The sequence below is a fragment of the Dromiciops gliroides genome, chromosome 3 (genome assembly GCF_019393635.1).
Source record: "Dromiciops gliroides isolate mDroGli1 chromosome 3, mDroGli1.pri, whole genome shotgun sequence".
NCBI lineage: Eukaryota > Metazoa > Chordata > Mammalia > Microbiotheria > Microbiotheriidae > Dromiciops > Dromiciops gliroides.
In genome coordinates, this window is record NC_057863.1 from 354,882,393 (window position 1) to 354,905,448 (window position 23,056).

The following is a 23,056-nucleotide window of genomic DNA, read 5'->3' on the forward strand; positions in this document are numbered from 1 at the left end:
AGACATCTCAAGCTCCCCATGTCCAAACAAATTCTCATTATTTTCTCTTTCCTCTTCCAAACTTTCCTATTTCTCATTAAATTACTATCATTTTTCCCAGTCTTTCAGGGTTCGGATCTCACCGTTGTTCTTGACTTCTCACTTTTATTCACTGCACATATCCAGCCAGTTGCCAAATCTGGCCATTTCGACCTTCATATCCATCTTATTTTGTCTCCTCACATAGTCACCACTTCCACTCAGGGCCTCAGCATCTCCACTCTAGATTATTCCAACAGCCTCCCGACTAATCTCCCTGCCTCAAGTCTCTCCCTGCTCCCATCTATTTTTTTTTTTTTTTGCGGGGCAATGAGGGTTAAGTGACTTGCCCAGGGTCACACAGCTAGTAAGTGTCAAGTGTCTCAGGCGGGATTTGAACTCAGGTCCTCCTGAATCCAAGGCCAGTGCTTTATCCACTATGCCACCTAGCTGCCCCCTCCCATCTATTTTAAACACTGCCGACAAAGTAGTTTTCCTTAAGTTCAGCCCTGAATATGTGGTTCAGTCATGTCCAGTGGCTTCCTATTGCCTCTAGGATAAAATATTAACTCTTGGGCTTAGCTTTTAAAGCACTTTACAATCTGTTCCTAACCTATCTTCCCAGCCTCACTGGACACTGGTCTCCCTCCTGAACATTATTATCCAGCCAAAGTGCCCTTCTCTCTGTTCCTCACACACAACATTCTACTTCTGCAATCTTTGCACTGACTATTCCACATGCCCAGAATGCATTCCCTCCTTATCACCCCCTTCAGAGAGTCCCTGTGTGTTCTCTAAGCCACAGCATAAGCACACTATTCTAATGAAACCTTTCCCTATCCTCCCAACGGCTAATGCCCTACCTTCCAAACCTTCTATTTAACTACTTTGTATTGTTTTGTATTTTGGAAACAAGCAGAGGAGGGAGATGGAAGCAAACAGATGATATATAAAAGACCACATCTTGGTCATATTAGAAATGCTAAAGCTTAAAATAGGTTGAAGGTGTTGAAGGAAAATAAGAGCAACAAAAAGGGGAATTGTTTGTTTTAGTCATATTGGGAGAAAAGAAAGATTAAAGGTAGAATAGGACTTCTAATCTGGATGGACAGGATAATAACTGTCAACAGAGACAAAGATGTTTAATTCTTACTTTGTTTCTTTATTCTCTATGAAAAGAATAAACTTTGCATTGGGAATGTCACAACATAAATGACTAATAAGGAGTTGAGAGGAGAGAGTAAGAGAGCAGTCAGGTGTCCTTGATGATTTCTAGTCACCTGGTGCAGATTGAATATATCCTCAGATACTGAAAGACCTGGCAGGTGTGATTACCCAGCCACTATCAGTGATATTTGAAAGATCAGGGGCAGTTAAAGAGGCAGCACATGATTGGAGAAGGGCAAATGTCCCAATTTTCAAAAATGGGAGGAGAACAGAGTCTTCAAACTATTAACCTATGAGCCTGACTTTGATCCTGGAGAAAATTCTAGAATGGTTCATTGAAGAGTTGGTTGGTAAGCATTTAGAAAGGGGGGGTGGTTATAATGGCCTTTCATAGCTTCATCAAGAATTATCATGTCAGATTAACCTAATTTCTTTTAAAAAGAGATTAATAACTAGTAGATAAAGTGAATTCAAAGGCTATAGTTTAACTAAGTTTTAGCAAAGCATCTTGTGTTATTCTTGTGAAGATGATGTAGCTATGTGGACTAGCTGATAATACAATTAGTCAGATTCAGAACTGGTTGGATAGTTGGACTCTACTTGTTTTTTTTTTTAAGTTTTTAAAAGTATGCTTTAATCTACACTCAAACTCCATCAGTTCTTTCTCTGGAGGTGGATAGTATTTTTCTCCTTGCTCTATTCATTTTACTTTGCATGAGTTCATGTAAGTCTCCCCAGGTTTTTTTTCTGAAAATATCAGATAGTAATTGTTACTGGTTCAAATTCAGCATGGCAGGAAGTCTCCAGTAGAGTGCCCCAGGGATCTGTGTTTTTCCCTTCAATGTTTGGCATTTTGTCAATGACTTGGATAAACCTTAGACATGCTTATCTATTTTCAAATAGCTTAATGCTGATAGGGATAGCTAACACACTGGATGACAGGACCAAATTTTTTTTGACAGGCTAGAACATTGGGCTAAATCTAATAAGATGAGATTCATTAGGAATAAATGTCATGTTTTACACATGTTTAATAGAAATCAGCTCACAAGGACAATATTGGTGAGGTATGGTTAGACAGCAGTCTTTCTGAAAAAAGATCTAGGAGTCTTAGTGGATTACAAGCTCTAGATAAGAAAGCAATGTGACAAAAAATTGGTTAAACTATATCCATGGCAGCCAATCTTGGGCTACACTGACACCAATAGTTTACAGGTGATGGTCCCACTGTACTCTGCCCTTGTCAGACCTCATCTGGAGTAACTTGCCCAGTTCTGGGCATCATACTTAAAGACTGGAGAATTTCCAAAGGATAACCAAGATTGTGAAGGGCCTTGAGTCCATGTCATGTGAGGACTGGTTAAAGGAACTATGCACATTTAGCCTGGAAAAAAGAAGACTCTGGGGAGATAATTGTCTGCAAGTATTTAAAGGGCTGTCAAGTGGAGGAGAGATTAAACACATTTTACATATATCTGGCAAGGATGTGTCTATAGTGAAGACATTCTGAAAGACAAGCTAAGAAGCTACTAGAATTAATGGAAAACTCCTTGGCGCAAGAGGACAGAACTGGGAATCATGGGTTAGAATTTGCAAGGAGGTAAATTTAAGCCAATTGTCAGAAGAAACTTCCTAACAATTAGAGCTGTCTAAAAGTGCACCGGGCTACCTAGAGAAACAATGGGTTTCCCCTCCTTTAAGATCTTCAAGCAGAAACCAGATGACCACTCATTAGGTATGGTATTGAGTATGGTATTGCTTCCTTTTGTGGATGGGTTGGACGAGATGACTGATAAAGTCCTTTCAAACTTTCAAATTCTTTGCTATGCATCGTTATCCTGAGTGATTCCATAGGAATAAGAGACTTTCAAATTCACATTAGGAGAGACCTAGATATGAATTGAATTCTGATGTTCCCAATGAAATTTGATAAGGAAAAAAGTGGGAAAAACGTGATCAAAGAGAAGATGATTTGAGAGCCAGCCCCAAACTGAATTTGTCCTCTGGGTCAAGGATTACATGAGGAAAATGCTTTGCAATCCTTAAAAGGCTACATCGTTCTAAGCTGCCATTATTTCTAAGCTCCCAGCCCTAGGTCCCAGAAGCAATGACTTCGTGGGGAGGGGTTCAGAAGAAACACGGTTCTTTCATTCCAAGATTCTGTATACATTTTTTCCTTAGAAATGTTGTTTCTTACATTGTGTGTTGATCAACTGTGATAGACCTGACTCTTCTCAGCAATACAATGGTCCTAGATAGTTCCAAAGAACTCATGATGGAAAATGTTCTCCAAATCCAGAAAAAAAGAACTGTGGCATCTAGATACAGATTGAACCATACTATTTCTTTTTTTGTTGTTGTTTTTCTTTTTTGAGGTTTTTCCCTTTTGCTCTAATTCTTCTTTCACAGCATGACTAATGTAGAAATATGTTTAATGTTATTGGGAGGAAGGAAAATTTGAAACTAGAAATCTTATAAAAACAAATGTTGAAAACTATCTCCACATGTAACTAGAAAATAATAATATACTTTTATGATTAAAAAAAGAAATGTTTCTTATGGTGATAATTCCATAGTTCTACTATTTTAGAAAGTACTGTACCTTTGAGTTAGATGGCCTTCTGGGGGATGGACAGATAACATTGTTTCCTGGGGAGGAAGCTCACTCAGGGATGAGCAATCAGCTTAGGAACACAATCTAATTCAAAGTAACTCTTTCCCACATCTCTTTCTCATGGGGCCCTTTGTCTGTAGAACAAGAGGATTGTATTTGGTGACACTTACCCAAGGACGATTTTCTCAAAATCCTTTGAATGCTTCCCAAACAAATGGTCAGATTTCAACTTGATTGGAGAGTTTTAAGGAACTTGCAAACTCAGCATCAGTTGCTGGCATAGACTTTTCCAAGTTAAGGTTGCCAATAAGAGGATATGGGTCATTCTATCATTTGTCCCTAAAGTCCTATCAAAGAAGCAAACCCTCCCAGGAGTAGGGAACCAAGGTGGATCCCATCATCTTTCTTCCTGTAAATTACTTTTTGATTGTCTCTAATTGGTATTTATGTCGAACCAAATTGCAGCATTGCACTGTTTAGTAGCTGGCCCTTCTCACAGGCTGGAACCTCAAAATGCTTTAGAGACCTAAGTAATAGCCTGGAGAGAGAAAGAAGTTGGAGAGTTGATGAGGCAGAGAGAAAGGCAGAGACCTGTTCCAGGTGGCAGGAGCAGCGGAGTGTCTTCAGGGTGGAGATTTTTAAAGGGCAAAGGAATTTGCTGTAAGACTAGGATCTTTCGAGGAGCACATGCAGAGGGCAATCAGGTAGGTCCTCAACAGCCTAATCAAAAAACATGAAATTCTCCCACTTTCTTAGGAGAGGAAAGGAGAAGAGAATTCGCTTTTTGACCCCCAAGGCTCTGTTGAGCCATCCAGGGATTTAGTTTATGCTGTTGTGAAGGCCTTTCCACCCCAATTTCACATCTGCCAACTAGATTTTAACTCACTCCTCCCTCGAATTCCCCACCCCCAGACTGTATCACTATGTTAATTTGAAGCAAACATTCACCATCATACAATGCCACCTAAAACCATTTTTTAAAAAACCAGATATTTTCTTGCGCTAAAAAGGAGCTATAGAATTCATCTCCTTCATTCTCTGCCTCTGGGTAAGATTGCTATTAACCTACAACATAAAAGTGGCATTGCTTCTATTTGTAAGATGAACTTACAATCTCCCTTGGCAGCCCATTCTGTGTATGCATAATGCCACCTTTGAGTGAATGAATGAGTGAAAATTCTAGGCATTGTGCTATGTCAGTAACTAAAGATCAGGAACCAACAGTCAACCAACTTTTATATATGCCCAATGTAGTATAATTATCATAGATATAGTGGTAGAAGACCTGGCTTCAAATACTGTTTCTGCTACTTACTACCTGTGTGACCTTGGATAAGTCACATGACCTCAGTTTCTTCATGTATAAAATGAGGAAGTTAAACTCAATGATTTTAAGATTCCTTTATAAATGTCTTTTTTTTTTTGTGGGACAATGAGGGTAAAATGACTTGCCCAGGGTCACACAGCTAGTATGTGTCAAGTGTCTGAGGCCAGATTTGAACTCAGGTACTCCTGAATCCAGGGCCGGTGCTTTATCCACTGCACCACCTAGCTGCCTCTTAAGATACCTGTGAGATTTAAAATTGGATATTAGATCATAAATCTCCCCTACTTAACTTTTCCCTTAATTTATCTCCCAGACTAGTAAATGGAAGAAGCTTCTGGTTTTCTAGATAGAGCCTTTATTGTATATAAGGTGTTGTTGATTAGAAGGATAGGAAAATAGAAATACAGTACAAATCGTCTTAAATCTAGGCTTAGTCTATATTCCTTATAAAAACTCACCAAACCGAAAAGGCCACCTTTGGAGTGAGGGAGACCGTCTGTGCCGCGCCGCCAGGAGTCCTGCCAAACAGGCAAAAAGGCCTACTCTCGTTCTCTCCACCCAGGAAGTCAAAAAACCCGGCAGGCAGTCTGACATGCGCAGCAGGCGGACTGTACCCGGCAGGCAGTCTGACATGCGCAGCAGGCGGACTGTTCATCTCCTCCCCAAAAGGGTGGTCCTTGAAAAACTGGCGTCTTTCAGTTATCCTAACCGACTGTTAAAAACTTTCATATTTTACCACATACCTTTAAACTCTGGATTCATTGGTCTTGTTTGCTATCACCTGGTATGTCTGCTCTTTGTTTATCCAAATTTCACCTATCCTTCAAGGCTCAGTAGTGCCATCACCACCTTCGGCCCACACTCATCTTTTTCTCTGAATCCCTACAACATTTATTGTCTGTGTTCATTTGTCTCTTAGTATTCCTTAGATAAACACTGTGTATGCACTGGACTAGGCCTTGGACTGGGAATTGGAAGAACTTGGTTTGGGTTCCAACTCCCCCACTTGCTAGCTTTGTTTTCTTGTAATTGGCAAACTATAAAGCACACACAAATGTAAATTATTCTCATAAGCTGCTTTCCATTGTTATTAAAATTTCTTTGGCAATTTTCTCTGTGCATATCTTGTCTCACCAAGGAGATTCAATTCAGTTTAAAAGTGCTTACTGTGTGCAAAGTTCTTTCCTAGCAGCTGGGGACACAAAGACTGAGGACAGTGACCTGATTACTGTTCAAGTGAGGATTGGCATGAAGCCCTTTCCATTTCAGAAATCCTGTGATCCTTTTATTCTGTTCTATGATCTGGATCACCACAGTGCTTAGCACTGAGCTCTCTGTATGAGAGATGTTGTTGTTCAGGCATTTTTCAGTTGTGTCCAACTCCCTGTGACCCCATTTGGGGTTTTCTTGGCAGAGATACTGGAGCGATTTGCCATTTCCTTCTCCAGCTCATCTTACAGATGAGGAAACTGAGGCAGACGGGGTTAAGTGACTTGTCCAGGATCACAGCTATTAAGACCAGATTTGAACCCAAGAAGATGAGTTTTCCTGACTCCAAATAGGGCACTTTATTCACTATTGATCTGGCTACCCTGCATATGGGAGATACTGGGGAAATAATTTGTTGATTGATGGAGCGGTAAAAAAGAGGGGCTAGGGCAAATTTTACATGACTGCCCTGAAACATTCCCATTATAACTTCATTTACCATTCCTCTGGCTTCCTTTTTTAAAACACCCCCTCCTCTCCAAAACACCACTCCCCTATATGTGTTGTTTTCCTCTATTAGAATGTTAAGTTCTTTGAAAACACGGACTGTCTTCCTTTGCTTGCATCTGTGTCCCACCTCTTAACATAGTGCTTCGCACATAATAAGCATTTAATAAATTATTTTCATTTATTCATTCATTCATTCATTCAAACATTAGTTTAAACTGCTACTTCCCTCTCTATCGTTCAGCACCCCCCCAGTCTGTTCCCTACCCCCTCAAAGCACAAAAAAGGAAATTTTCCTTTTGGGCCACTAGAGAAACTCCTATTTTCCCTGAGGGACAAGATTTCATTCGTTACATTAAAGGAACAAGTCCACAAGGTTCTGTCCCCACTGGGCCTTTGGCCTTATTCACTAGCAGCAGGGACCCTGATTCTGCCAAAATTGGGGCATCTGCTCACCCTAGCTAACCTAAAATCCAGCCTTTCTTCACAGATCCATTCATTGCAGGAGGAAAAGGACTTCGGGATGCCAGCCAGGCCAATGGCAAATCAAATGATTCCAGGGTTTAATGTTTCCAGAGGATGAACGCATTTGTCACCATTGTTCTCCTCACCTGCTGCATGTTCTCTCTGCCAGCCCTCTCTCTGTCCCAGATTCCTTGGCATTCAGAGCAGGAGCCAACTGTCAGCTGAGCTCTCTTGTTAAAACACACTGCTTTTGCTAATTAGGAGTCAAGATTCTCTCACAGTAGGCTTGGCCTGGGCATTGTTATTATCTTCATAAATAGACTCTTTACTTTGCAAATAGTGTCATCAAACCCAGACATTTCCAACCCTCTGAATACCCTGAGAACTCTCAAGAAGCAGAGGGAATGGGCTAGTGGAAGCAAGCAAGGGCCTGCATTCTGAAGGAGACAGTCTGTCTTGATGTTATCCTGTTTTATCTGCAGAAAAGATTGCCCTGAGAATGATTGGTGACCCAACCCTATCAGGCTACCTTTGGTCAGGAATTCAATGCCATAACAGGAAGAGCTCTTTAGTTAGTAATAGAGGGATTTTTTTTTTTTGGGAAGAAAGAGATATATAGCCCCCGCCATCATGGAGCTCCCTAACCAATGGGAGACACAAGATATGCATACATGAAAAAGAGACAGGCCTACTTGCAAATAAATAGATGAAGACTGGGAAAAGGCAACCACCTACCTCCATTGCAGAGGTATTCCACATGGAATATTGTATATATTTTAAACTGGAGTGGATGTGTTGTCTGGTTTTGGTGAACTTTTTTTCCATTTCCCTTTTCCAATTATTGTTACAAGAGAAAGTTTGGTGGAGGAATGTGGGGAGCAATATGTTCAGAAATGCATATCATTGAATGACTGAAAAAGCATGTATAAAGCCCACACTATGTGCCAAGGACTATGCTAAGCGTTAAGGATATGCACCCAAAAGCAAAGATAATGCTTGCCCTCAGAGAGCTTACACTTCAATGGAGAGGACAAAACACAAATGGGAGTGATGGTCAGAGAGAAGCACTTTGGTCAGGAAGATTACAGAGTTGGTAAGTAGAGAAATAGTCTGACAAATCCCATCCAGGAATAAGGGCAGAGTTTATCTGATATTTTTTAAAGTATTAATAAAATATTATCAAATATACAGGGATTTTAGATATGTATATATCCACATGCGCATAGAAAATATATAGAATACATAAAGATGGCATTGGCAAGACACTGTCCTATCTCTGAGACTCAATTTAATCATTTGTAAAATAAAGGAGTTGGACTAGATGATCTGTAAGGTCCCTTTCCTAGCTCTGAATTTATGATCCTATATTGCAAGCCATGTAATCCACCTCCCCCCCAGAAGCTCAAGCCCAATGGTGTGATGGAGCCAGCTCAGACCGTCTAAGGAGAGCCAATTGTTAATTGTTTTGTTTTTGTTTTTGTTTTAGGGGGCAATGAGGGTTAAGTGACTTGCCCAGGGTCACACAGCTAGTAAGTGTCAAGTGTCTGAGGCCAGATTTAAACTCAGGTCCTCCTGAATCCAGGGCCGGTGCTTTATCTACTGCGCCACCTAGCTGCCCCCTGTTAATTGTTTTATATGTGAGAATTTGCATCTCAGAAATTGGCAAATGCTACAAGTCTGGACTTGGATTTATGGTTTTGTTGATTGTTTAGACTTAGGAGATAGAGAAAATCTTAATAATGAAGTTTAAACTTAAAAGTTTGTCCTAAATCTATTTTTCTTCACAAAGAGCTAATTGTTAAATATCTACCACCACACCCTACCCAAGTCCATCAACAGTAAAGCCAGGAAGAGAAAAAAGGTCCCCTAACTCAGTCCAGTGCCCTTAGAGAACTGTATTGATCATATCTGCCAAATTTCTCATTGTTGTCCAAGATATTTCTCTAAAAATGAATACAAAGACATCATGAGCTCAAAGTCACTGAGGTGGTCTTATTTAGCCAGGGGGAGTGGGGAAGGTTGAAATAGTCTTATATACAATTGTAATAAAAATATTTTTAATTATCCATCCTCCATCTTTATATAAGATGGAACTTTAGAGGCCTAAATTGTAGCAAGAAACATTTGAATTAAAAACAAGAACTTTTTGATGTAAAGAGAATTTTTTTTGGTGGGGCAGTGAGGGTTAAGTGACTTGCCCAGGGTCATACAGCTAGTAAGTGTCAAGTGTTTGAGGCCAGATTTGAACTCAGGTCCTCCTGAATCCTCCTGAATCCAGGGTCGGTGCTTTATCCACTGTGCCACCTAGCTGCTCCTTATGAAGAGAAATTTTAAAGAAAATGTAAAGAAAAAAATAGATTTACATAATAACTGATTTGCAGTTTCATATGCAATCATCTTCTGTATTGTACTGTGTTATAGAAATGCCTATTTTGTTCCATAAATTGAAAACATTTGGGGGGGGCAGGGCAATGAGAGTTAAGTGACTTGCTCAGGGTCACACAGCTAGTAAATACCAAGTGTCTGAGGCTGGATTTGAACTCATGTCCTCCTGAATCCAGGCCGGTGCTTTATCCACTGCACCACCTAGCTGCCCCTAAAACTTTTTATAAAAAAAAAAGAGAAATTAAATGATGGAACTAACCACCGTTGACGAAAACTTTCATGTCTACCTTGAGAATAATGTAGACAGGTGCTGTAGGATCTCTAATTTGGAGATGAAAGAAGCTTAAGAAATCATTTAGTTTCTACCTCTCCCACTTCATTTTATCAGTGAGAAAACTGAGGCCCAGGAAGATTTAGTAACAGGCCCAGGGTTTTTTTATATATAAATATATACGTGTGTATGTATATGTGTGTGTATATACATATATATGTCTACATACATATATAGGTTCACATCCTAGTTTTACCATATATAGTGGTGTGTGTATGTGTGTGTATATATATATACACATCCATATATACACATATAGTGATAATCTATATTGTGGTATATGTGTATCTATATGGTGTATATATAGGCGCATGTACACCCCTTTATAGAACCACTATATACACACACACACACACACACACTATATATATATATATGTATATATCACTATAAACATACACATATACACTACATGGATACACATATATACCACTATATATATTATCACTATATATACCACTATCTCTCTAGACCTAGACCTACCACTATATATGTATAGTAGCAAAGCTAGAATGTGAACCTATATATATATATGTGTGTGTGTGTGTGGACATATACATATGTCTATACACACATATATGTACATTCATATATACTTGCATAGAGAGAGACAAAGAGTGAGACAGAGAGGAAAGTCAGGATGTGAATCCAGGCCTTCTAACTCCAAGTCCACCACTCTTTCCACTGTACCATATTTCCTCTCCCCTAGGTTAATTCCTCTAGTTGAATCATAGTTCCCCAAAAAGACTGGTATCTTCCCTTCTAAAACACCCCCAACCTGAATTCAAGATTTGTTCACAGTGTGATAGATTGGGCTTACTGGACTATCCTAGAATCCCAATCTCATTCTCAGTCACTCAAGAAACCTTCTGACTCCATGATGGGCTTTCAGTAATTCTGCCCATATTCTCACTAGTGTCTATTTCCTAAGGAAATGGACCAAAGAAAAATACAAGAATATGACCAAGGAAATATAAAACAGCTAGAGTGTCCACACTAACTCAGAGTGTAAAAAATCCAACTCAATGTACAGGTCACCCCTCAAATTTAAATCAGACAATCTCTTAACAGGGTTACTCACAGAAAATATTTTAATTCTGCCTTCCCTCTCCTTACCCACCACCCGCACTCATATCTCTGAGCTACCATCCCTCACCACTGTCCAGAGTTCTTTAATATTGGCCCCTGCAAAGAATGATTAAGAAAGAAAATCTATTATGGGACGGGAGAAGGGAAAAATATAAAACTAAACCATGTATGATAATTTATTTTTCTTTTTGTTTAGTGATTCTGGGCTTTCTTTGCTCCCCTCCATTAGTGCAAATAATTGAGGTCTTGCTATATGACCACAAATCCTGAGGGGACTCTAGGTAGCTGAGTGATGCATCTAGAAAAATAGCCTTTAGGTTAGGATTATAAAGCACCCAAATCTCCTTTTATTCAAGTGAAAATATTGGTCAAATCTGTCGGTCCCATGCCTAGCACTTTCCAAACCTTCTATCTTATATCCTTTCCCCCTAGAGGAAAGCATATGGGAAGTAAAGGGAGTGAGGGGAATAAAGTTATTAGGAGCATAATTGGCTGTGGGACATTGGGGCATTTTTAAATGGCTGGTGAGAATTTCCAAGGGGTATTGCCAGTTTATTTAATAGTGCCTTCCTGCTTCATAGCTCATCTAAGCCAATCAACCCTGCTTCATTCCTGCCAGTTTTCTGTCCCCAAAGGTGGCCTTGGGAGGCAGATATACAACACTGGGAAAAATGACATCCAATTTTTCCATCGATGGGGAATATGTCCATGGATTAAGGAATGGAAGAACAAATTGTATGTATGTATAAATGTAATGGAGAATTATTGCACCATAAGAAACAATATGAGGATTGCACACACACACACATACACACAAAATAGGAAGATTTGAATGAACTGATGAAGAGTAAAGTAATAATAATAATAGCTAGCATTTATATAAAACTTTAAGGTTTACAAGATGCTTTAAAAGTATCACCTCATTTTATTCTGACAATAAATCTAGAAAGTAGGCACTATTATTATCCCATTTTAAAAATTAGGAAACTAAAACAAAGGTTAAATGAATTGTGCAAGGACACAGAGCTAGTAAGTATCTAAGACTGGCCTTAAAATCAGGTCTTCTTGATTTTCCTGTTTTCCAAGCCTAGCACTCAATTTATTGTACCACTGGCTGCCTCTAGAGAACAATAGACCCAATGCCTATAATGATATTGTATAATTCCAGCCAATCTTGACCTTTGATAAGGGATGAGGAAATGTGCCTCCCACTTTTTGTTGCTAAGATGTGGGACTATTTGTGGGGAAATGTGGTATGCTATCAGTCAGAATCACATCAGTTGGTTTTGCTCAAGTTTTTTTTCTTTCTTTGTTATAAGAGAAGGCTGGTGAAGATGTAAAGAAATACATTTAAAAAATAACTGCAATACAGAAAAAAAGACATTAAGAAAACTTCTAAAAGAATGGCACCTGATAGTAATCGATCATAATACCCCCCCCTGCTTAAGACTTTCTCTGATGACCTTGGGTTCTCAAAGAATGTATGTTTCAAGAGAACAGAAGCTTTGCCAGGTTTTATCAAGACAGAAGGGATTCCAGGACTTGCCCAATGATTATGGACTGTCGACCTGCCAAGCTAATTTCAGAGAGGTTTATTATCATAAGACTGGCCACCAGGGGATTAATTATCATTATTATCGCTGTTGTTGTTGTTAGGGAGACTTCTCCTAGGACACAGAGGGCTTGTGAGATTTGTCAATTGGACAGAACACTCACAAGTGAAATAAATGATGGATGGTCCACATATTAAAGTAAAATCATGCTCTAACCAGAACACTCATTAGTGTACAGAATTCTCAAGGGTGCTGGAAAGATTCCAAAGAATCTCCAATGGCACCGAGTAAAGGTGAGAGTTAGGGCTTATCTACTTCATTATATCGTTGTGGATTGTAACAGGGGATGTGTGTCATTCAGGGAAATAAAAAATTGCATTGTATTTTGATCTATGTAAAATGGTTGTGTAAACAGAATTACTGCATATAGAATGGATGTGATCAAATGGATGAGAGGCAACCTTCCCCCAGCCATTGGGTCATGATTACTTGAGACCATTCCTGGCACATTGAAAGTATATCACCGGGGCACCTAGGTGGCATAGTGGATAGAGCACTGACCCTGGAGTCAGGAGTACCTGAGTTCAAATCTGGCCTTAGACACTTAACACTTACTAGCTGTGTGACCCTGGGCAAGTCACTTAACCCCAATTGCCTCACTAAAAAAAAAAAAAAAAGTATTTCACCTCTGTGTAATTATGAGATAAGGACTTGGACCCATAGTAACATTTCTTAGTGTTGTGTATTTGCAGGAACTCAAGAATAATTCTTGAGGAAAGGGGCCATGCTTGAAAAACACTTTCTCCAGGAAGCCTTCCCTGATTAAACCTTACCAACACTGATAACTCCTCTACACTGGGGCGGTTTGTTGGCACAGTAAATAGCACACTGGACTTGGAGTCAGAAAGACCTGAGTTAAATCTGACCACAGATATTTAATAGCTGTATGAGTGAGCAAGTCGCTTAACTTTTTCTGCCTCAGTTTACTCATCTATATAATGAGGAGAATAATAGCACCTACCTCTTAGGGTTCTTGTAAAGACCTAAAGAGATCATATTTGTAAAGAACTTAGCATAGTGACAGTCACATAGCAGGTGATTAATAAAGGCTTATTTCCTTCCCCCCTCCCCCCACCCACCACGACTACATAGTTTGTACATCAATGTGACACTTTCTGTTCATCTAATAACGTCATCAATTCCAAAACAGGAAGGGAACTCAGAAACCATATGATCCAACCCTTTCTTTTTGGAAAGGAGGAGACTGAGATCCACAGAGGTTGAGTGATTTGAACAAGATCACACAGGTAGTACATATGAGTGGCAGGATTTGAACCCAAGCCCAGTGGCTCCAGAACCAGTGTTCTCCCCACTGCACCACAAGATCTCATTGTTTTGTATAACTTTGCTTCCAGGAACTGTACAATGACACCTCTTGTTTAATTTCATCCTGAGGCAAGGAAATAGTAGGGCATCTAGAGGAGCAGTCAATGAAGAGTACCACAAAAGACTGTGCTTCTGTGCCTCGGTAATCCCTTGGCTTCCATTCACAGTCACCAAGAGTCGTATTCACTGCAATCACAGGGCCACTCTATGGACCTGGTGTAGGAAAGATTTTTTTTTTTTGGTTGGTTTTTGGTTTTGGTTTTGTTTTGTTTTGTTTTTTGTTTTTTGCTAGGTAATGGGGGCTAAGTGACTTGCCCAGGGTCACACAGCTAGTAAGTGTCAAGTGTCTGAGGTTGGATCTGAACTCATGTCCTCCTGAATCTAGGGCCAGCACTTTATTCACTGCATCACCTAGCTGCCCCCTGTAGGAAAGATTTATAACCCTGACAAAACCAAAAAGCACAGAGTGGCCAAAGATCTGTCACCTCACAACAGTGGCCTTGAAAAGAAAGGTTTATTTTCTATAGGCTGATGTCTCTCGTATGCCTTCTGGTGCCTTAACCAAAGCAAGTTATTACAACTACTCATGTTTTCAGTATATGCTGTTTGAAGGTTTAGTGAATTCCTTCCCTCACGATACCCCTGTGAAGTTAGGCCAATGCTTAATTATGCCCATTTCATAGTCGAGGAAATTGAGACTAAGAAGAATCCCTGCTACACCAAGCAATCTAATAGCCTCCCACAGGAAAAAAAAAACAACATAGATCATTTTGTCTTTGCAAAGCTTGAAAAAGAATGCAGAGAATTGCCAAGTCTGGGATGTTCTCTGGTCAAGGACTTCTGTGGAGATAAGCTTTCACGTGTCCTTCCTTAGGCTGGGTTTGTTGAGACTGGAGAATTCTAGAGGAGCGAGGTATGCTTTCTGTAGAAATGAGAATGCCAATGTGGAGCGGGGTTTAAAGAGATGCTGTCGGTGGGAATGTGATTTGGGTCAATGAATCACAAATCCTATTTTGGTAATCTGCTGAAGACAACAGCATTGGGATCACAGCCATCCTAATGGTGGTAGCTTGAAAGAGATGCTGATAGCTAAGCAGCACAAGGAGATGGAAGAGCCATCGAAGGGGTAAGAAATCCTACCCAACAGATTGCAAATTTACCTTCCCTAATATAAAGCCTTCATGTGCATGAAGCCTTTCTTCTTCCTCCAGGCCTGAAGAGGGACCCAGTAGCATCACAAATGGACCACACCACTCACAACCCACCAGGAACCTGACACTCAAGGTGAGTTTTCTGATACTCAGGTGACCAATCCTGCCGGGTTCATCAACCCATAGACTGACCCTTGAAACAGATCTATGGAAAATAAATGGTTATTTTTGTGCCACTTACAATGTCCTGGTGTCCTGAGAAGGAAAAAACAAAACCCAATTTGCTTTGTTAGTTGGCCTCATCTCTTCAGACTTAAAGAATTGAGGTACAGTAAAAGATTTCATATTGGAGAATTTACATGCAAACAGTGCATTAGATTTCTAATCACAGAACAACAGATTGAGGTCATCCATCCCCTCTCTGTAGATGAAGAGACTGATGAACTGGAAAAAGCAAAACCCAGGTTTAGACTACATGGCCTTTGGCTGAAACAGCCCATTGCTTTGTTCCTCCTGTCCCTGGGGAGAGAGAAAAATCACTTTAACCGAAGGATCTGCCTAAAATCAAGTCTGTAGCCACCCTCTACTGCCAGTCTTCGTTTGGTACTCAAGTGCTGTATCCATCCATGGCAGTGAGCACCTATGTTTTGTGTCTGCTTTGTACAGGGACCAAAGTAGGAGGGAATTTAAATCAGACATAAGGAAAAGCTTTGGGGGAGTATAAATAATGAAATAGGAGAACATACCAAGAAGGGAGACTGTGGAATTTCCTTTCCTTTTGGTTTAAGACCCTATTCCCCTAGAGGGTATGGGGTCCTGAGCTTTAAATCATGAGACCAGCTTCCTAACCACCTGAGAATTAAAATTCTCAAAATATGGAATAACTTCATGAGAAACTTCCTTCTGGGGAATTTTTGCCCAGAACAGATACCCCCAACCTATTGATTGAATCAAAGATCAATCACCAAACCTTATGGGTGTAGATTTCCAAACATTTTGAAATACTAGGGTTTTCTTAAGCTGTCTTAATCTGTAGAGTTTGATATGATGGGAATTAGGGAGTAGAAAGGAGTGAGAAGGAAAAATCAGGTGTCCTCATTGCTGGTAAGTGAGGAGGAACAAAGGTTCTTGGCATTTTTTAGGATGTCAGCGGTCCATCCTCATCAGCATCACTAGAGAGAGAGGGATACTATGTGTACCTGTGTGGTCCTGTTATGTAGAAGTCATCGTTGTATTGTTGCATATCACCAGTTGTGTCTGGGCAAAGAACTGTTTCATCATTTGCAGGATTTACCCCACATTGACTGGGAAGAGGAGAGAGAGGAAATTCCTCTCTCTCCTCTTTCTTTTCTTCCTACGCCTCCTTCTTTTCCTCTTGCTCCTCCTTTCTTTTCTCCTATTCCTCTCATTTATCCTTTCTCCTGTGGCTGGATAAGAGAACATCCCCACACAGTTGAGGAGAGTCAGTGAATCACAAGACTGCCTTGTCAAGAGGTGGTCAAGCCAACCACAGCTCCCTATCAGAAAAAAGATTGGAAGCTTCTGTACTGAGGTATGTTTTCTTGTTATTGAAATCTTGTCTAGTTGATTGTATATCACTGCTTCTGATACTTACAAAAAGAATTGGTTATCCTCCTTCTTTGAACAAATTAACATACTTTGTACAATGTATGTTTTGTACTATGTCCCTTCCCTGGACAAGGTTTAATGTACTTAGGTAAGTACCATGTGGGAATCCTAGTATATAGTTGGGAAGGACTTGGTAAACTTTCTGGTTTGCATATCTACCACTGGTGAATTGATACAAGAAAGTTTCTAACTTCTCCAAGCCATGAAACTTCATATCCTTAGGGGCAGCTAGGTGGCTCAGTGGATAAAGCACTGGCCTTGGATTCAGGAGGACCTGAGTTCAAATCCAGCCTCAGACACTTGACACTTAACTAGCTGTGTGACCCTGGGCAAGTCACTTAGCCCTCATTGCTCTGCAAAAAAAAGAAAAGAAAAGAAAAGAAACTTCATATCCTCATTTATTAATGCCCCAAAATACAACACTTCCCTTTTTTGTCCTTGAGTAAATGTTGATCCCTAAAGTTGTTGTTTGTCCTGCATTCTCGAAGAGGTGATGTCATGACTTGTACTCAGAGAAAAAGTGACTTGCTCACAATCACACAGCCAGTATGTGTCAGAGATAGGACTTCAATCCAGGTCTTCCCAACCAGCTTTCTATTCCAAACTGATTCTTCTTGGTCATACGGTAGGAAAAAATAAAAGCTGACATTTAGCTAATACTTTGCTTTAAGATTTGCAAATGCATTATCTTATTTGAGCCTCAAAACAATCCTGTGAGTTGGGAACAATAAGTATCATTAATCCCCATTTTAAAAATGAGGAAATTTAGGCTAAGAGGAGCTAAGTGACTTGCCCATGATTACATACCTAGCTTGTGCCAGATGTTGGATTTGAACTCAGGTCTTCCTTATTCTGAGTCTTTCTACTTTACTACAATACTTTGATGTATGGGGAAAAGCACTGAATTTGAAGCCTGAATCCTGGTTCTATTACTTATTCCTTGAAGGAACTCAAACAAATCTCTTTTTAATTGGGTTTCAGTTTCTTCCTCTGTAGCATAGGTGGCAGGGGGGTGGGGGTGGGCAGTGGAGGGTGGTGTATGAATGGACTATGGTGTTGTTTTTCTTAGCTCTTGATTGTATGACTAGATGCTTAACAAATGTTTATTTAATTGAAGATTAGGTGGTCAGTCATTTGATTATGATATGAGTATTCTAAATTATACATGTTGTTAGGGCTCCTCTCTGACTTTGTATGCTTAAATTATATACATATATATATATATATATATATAGAGAGAGAGAGAGAGAGAGAGAGAGAGAGAGAGAGAGATGATAGATAAATGGATGATAGAATAGATAGATAGATAGATCCTGTATTTACTCTTTGTGTGAACCTGTTGTATCACCCGTACAAATTTTTGTCTTTGTATGCCCAGTGCCTGGTATGTACAGTAGTTGATAAATATGTTATTCTTTTTTTGTTTGTTTGTTTTGTTTTGTTTTGTTTTGTGGGGCAATGGGGGTTAAGTGACTTGCCCAGGGTCACACAGCTAGTAAGTTTCAAATGTCTCAGGACAGTTTTGAACTCAGATACTCCTGAATCCAGGGCTGGTGCCTTATCCACTGTGCCACCTAGCTGCCCCTAAATATGTTATTCTTGACTGAATATAAGCTCCTTGAGGTCATGGACTGTCTCATTTTTGTATTTGTTGCTTCAGTACCTGACAAATAGTAGGTGCTTAATAAATACTTGTTGATTTATTGGTGCCAGTTATCTTTTGTGTAAATAAGGATATTGAAAAGTTTCAAGTCTATTATAGACTGATCAATACATGGCCAACCACAATTCCAGAGGACTCAAGATGAACCATATTACCCATCTCCTGGTAGTCTTGGAGTTCAGACTAAGATGTGTTTTTTTAGATGAGATGAATGTGGGAATTTGTTCTGGTTAATGCTACATGTTTGTAGCAAGGGTTTTGTTTTTCTTACTTTCTCAATTGAGGAGAAAGAGGAGGTGGTGGAGAAAATGAGGATCTGAAAATTTAAAAAAATTTAATTTGAAAATAAAAAGAGAAAATCAATCAACAAGAATTTAAGTGCCTAATATGTGTCAGACACTTTATAAGGCATTGAGCATACAAAGAACAAAACCAAAATGGCCTGTCCTCAAAGAGCTTATATTCTATAAGTGGAGATAACAAGTATCTTTCAGATTGTGATGAAAGTCTATGTCTTGGGTAGCATCAGTACTTGGTTGCCTTTATCATACATTGGAGGAGGCTGCTCTTTGGAGGTCACTCCTAAAGCTTAAATCTTTCTTACCATTAGCAGGAATAACCATACATCCTAAAGAGTTTCTTGCTCCATCCCTTAACAATATACCTTTCAAAACTTTGGCTCATTTGTATGACTTATTACTCTTTGAGGAGAGGTGCATAACTGAATACTGACAAACACAGAGAGAGTTGTTCTTATTTTTCAAGAACATATTCCCAGAGGGACTTTTACTAAGGAAATCTTGTGCTCAGCTCGTTGGCTTCTCTTAGTTGATTCCTACCATCTTGGTAATTTTTGTTGAGCATACTTTCAGTGGAGTGTGAAATCAGAATAGAAATGGTTGTTTATAAAGCTCTGTCAGGAAAATTCCAATTTAAGATATGCATTTTTGCCTGAGTTCTGTTGCTGCATTTCCTATATGTCAGAGATATATCTTGTATGAGGCCACCAGGCCTTTGCCCCAGGCCACTTACATCCAGTGGGGCTTGGAGTGATTGTGCCATAAGACATGGGGTTAGTGAAGGATAACTGTGAGAAAGTGTACTCTCCTAATTAGCTGGGCCCCGGCAGCTACCCCCAATGGTCCCATTTTTATTGTTCGCCTCTCCCTGGAACTACCTCCCTCCACTAGTATAGATTCACCTGACTAAATTGAACTACCTATAGAACCTTTGACCTGGAAACCTGAATCACACCAGATGTCTCTGCCATCCTCAAGTTCTCTCTCCCCAATTCAACTGAATTTTCCCTGAGGGCCAAAACTCCCAGTTAAGGCACTAGGTGAACCACATCATTAAGTCTTCCCCTGAGTTGAAAGCTATCACCAACTATAGTTCTTTGGGGCTCATAGATGGGGCTCCTTGTGATGAGTGAGCACTGTGGGTGGGCATGCATGATAGCAGTTCTTTTTACATAGTTCACCCAAGAAAATGGCTCTTTAGATATGTGGTTGCTTCCTTGTTTATTTGCAAAGTCTGAGATTCATTGGTATGTAATGCCAACTGTAATTTGTTATGCAAATCTTGGCAAATCTCATGTAATGTTGCCCCACATTGTTTTTCAATAACTTCTGTCTTATTCATTCTGCCCAGGCTTGGAGCCCTAAGGGATTAACTAAGATGCAGGTCATTGATTATTTATGGAGAATACATGACCCCTAGTCACAAAGGCAGAGAAGAGGGATTGGTTAAACGCCCAATTCTAATTTCGGATGACTAAACTAATATTGAGGAAGGAGTATAGCTCTTTGAATCTGCTGGCTTGTTTTTTTCCCCTAAAAGCTGCCATTATCCACCAAGGGTAGGATCTTGGAGAGCTGCACCTGTCAATTTATATCCTTGCTGTGTGTTTTTAGTTAATAAAAAAGGTTTTTTGGTTTTTTTTTAAAAACATCTTCCTCATTGACTGAATCTCTTTACAATCTTAACTTGCACCTGGCATAACATGACTTCCTTGATGTATATCATCATTGTTATCCAGCCTCTCTCTTTCCCTATCCCTCTCCCTCTCTTTCTCTCTCTCTCCTTTCTCTCTCTCTTTCAACTCTTGCCCTCATACTAAAAGATTCCAACATACATTTTAATGCTCTCTGATATTATATAACCTCACAGATCCCCAAACTTCTCACTCTACCTCAGCTGGAGACAAGGATGTTCACACTCTTGATCTTGCCATCATTCATAAGTGCTCTACTTCTGTGATAAAAAAACAATTAAATCTCCTAATCAGGTCATAATCTCCTGCCATCCATCTTTCCCTATCCTTTGCTCCTCCCAGATGTATTCTTCATTCCTGGAATGACTTGTAATCCCTCCATCCCTCAGGAATTTGCCAGCCCATCACCCCTGCTCTGAGTACACTCTCTTCCTTTCCCAATTCAAACTCATAGTGAACCAGATCGACACTACATTGGTTTTGTCCTTTGTCTCGTTGCTCACCTTGGTAAAACCTTAGTCCTAAATTACTGGCACGATCTGATTCTCTTACTACTCATATGATTCTGAATGAAATCAGAGGAAGTTGGCTAGGTCTGCTAGCTGGGCCCTCACTGTGGCAAGGCAAACGTTTCACTCCTCCCTAACTGATTCTGTATTCTGCTCTCACAACAATTATTTCAAACCTTCTCTCCTCAAGCCTTCCACCCCACCCCTTCCCCTAGCCAGCCGCTGAGGTCCTTGATTTATACTTTACTGAAAAAAATAAGGCCATTTGCCCAGAGCTCCCACTTTATACTTCCTCCTCATCTCACAACCACTCCTCCAATATCTTATAATCCCTTGATGTCACCCCCCACTATTTCCTCCTTTAGTTCAATCAATGATGTAGAGGCCTCATAGGTGGCACAGTGGGAAGAGTATTGGGCCTGGTGTAAGGCAAATCTAATCAATAAACATTTATTTTATTTTATGTTATTTTATTTTGGAGGCAATTTGGGGTTAAGTGATTTTCCCAGGGTCACACAGCCATTAAGTGTCTGAGGCCAGAATTGAACTCAGACAATAAACATGCATTAAGTACCTCTTATGTTGCAGGTACTGTGCTAAGTGCTGAGGATACCAAAAAAAGGCGAAAGACAGTCCCTGCCCTCAAGGAAGTTACAATCTAATGGAACTGAGTTCAAATACAGCCTCAGACATTAAATAGCTGTTTGACTCCGGGTGTCACTTAATATGTATGGCAGAAACTAGGTATAGACAAACATCTTACACCATATATTAAAATATTAAAATAAGGTCAAAATGGGTACATGATTTACACATAAGGGGTGATACCATAAGCAAATTAAGAGTGCGTGGGAGGGGCAGCTAGGTGGCACAGTGGATAAAGCACCGGCACTGGATTCAGGAGCACCTGAGTTCAAATCCAGCCTCAGACACTTTACACTTACTAGCTGTGTGACCCTGGGAAAGTCACTTAACCCCTATACCCCCCCCAAAAAAAAAGAGAGAGAGAGAGACAGAGCATAGGATAGTTTATCTGTCAAATTTATGGACAGGGGAAGAATTTAGGACCAAAGAAGATATAGAAAGCATTAAAAATGTAAAATAGATCATTTTGATTATATAAAATTAAAAAGGTTTTACACAAAAAACCCAATGCAACCAAGATTATAAGGAAAACAGAAAACTGGGAAAGAATTTTTGAAACAAGTATCTCTGATAAAGGCCTCATTTCTCAAATATATAGAGAATGGAGTCAAATTTTAAAAAAATACAAGTCATTCCCCAACTGAGTAATGGTCAAAGGATATGAACAGGCAGTTTTCAGATAAAGAAATCAAAGCTATCTATAATCATATGAAAAAATGTTCTAAATCACTATCTTTCTTTTTTTCTTTTTAGTGAGGCAATTGGGGTTAAGTGACTTGTACAGGGTCACACAGCTAGTGGGTGTCAAGTGTCTGAGGCCAGATTTGAACTCAGGTACTCCTGACTCCAGGGCCGGTGCTCTATCCACTGCGCCACCTAGCTGCCTCCTCTAAATCACTATCAATCAAAGAAATGCAAATTAAAACAACTGAGGTACCACCTCACACCTACCAGAGTGGCAAATATAACAAAAAAGGAAAATATTAGATGTTGGAGGAGACATGGGAAAACCGGGACTTTAATCCACTATTGGTGGAGTTGCAAATTGATCCAACTATTTTGGAGAGCAATTGGAAACTATGCCCAAGGGGCTATAAAACTGTGCATACCCTTTGATCCAGCAATACCACTGCTAGGTTGATATCCCAAAGACATCCCCAAAAAGAGAAAAAGACCTATTTGTCCAAAAATATTTATAGCAGTTCTTTTTGTGGTGGCTAAGAATTGGAACTCAAAGGAATGCTCATCAACTGGAGAGTGGCTAAACAATCTGTGGTATATGATTGTGATAGAATATTATTGTGCTGTAAGAAATGACAAACAGGATGATTTCAGAAAGGCCTGCAAAGACTTATATGAACTGATATACAGCAAAGTGAGCAGAATCAAAAGAATGTTGTACACAGAGACAGCAA

The 23,056-nt window shown here is 39.8% G+C and overlaps 1 pseudogene; it reads left to right on the forward strand.

The window, feature by feature from the left end:
• LOC122747603 overlaps nt 1-23,056 on the forward strand; it is a 105,477-nt pseudogene that overhangs the window by 26,446 nt on the left and 55,975 nt on the right.